This window comes from Arachis duranensis, chromosome 10 (assembly GCF_000817695.3).
Source record: "Arachis duranensis cultivar V14167 chromosome 10, aradu.V14167.gnm2.J7QH, whole genome shotgun sequence".
Classification (NCBI taxonomy): Eukaryota; Viridiplantae; Streptophyta; class Magnoliopsida; order Fabales; family Fabaceae; genus Arachis; species Arachis duranensis.
Window position 1 is genome coordinate 42,017,326 of NC_029781.3, and position 556 is coordinate 42,017,881.

A 556-nucleotide genomic window follows, 5' to 3' on the forward strand; every position below is an offset into this window, starting at 1 on the left:
AACGCTCACGCGCTCTGTCACAGCACGGCTAATCACTGGTTGGTTCCTGCGCCTACTGGAATAGAACCCCTTGATTCTTTTGCGTCTGTCACTAACGCCCAGCACTTGCAAGTTTGAAGCACGTCACAGTCATTCATTAACGGAATCCTACTCGGAATACCACAGACAAGGTGAGACTTTCCGGATTTCCAGGATCCTACTCGGAATACCACAGACAAGGTGAGACTTTCCGGATCCTCATAAATGCCGTCATCTATCTAGCTTATACCACGAAGATTCTGTTGGGGAATCTAAGAGATACACATTCAAGCTCTGTTGCATGTAGAACGGAAGTGGTTGTCAATCACGTGGTTATGACGTGTTTTGGGCGTTCAACTCCGGATCGTGACGTTTTTCTGGCGTTTAACTCCAGACAGCAGCATGAACTTGGCGTTCAACGCCAAGTTACGTCGTCATTCTTTGAATAAAGTATGGACTATTATATATTGCTGGAAATCCCTGGATGTCTACTTTCCAACGCCATTGAGAGCGCGCCAATTAGAGTTCTGTAGCTCCA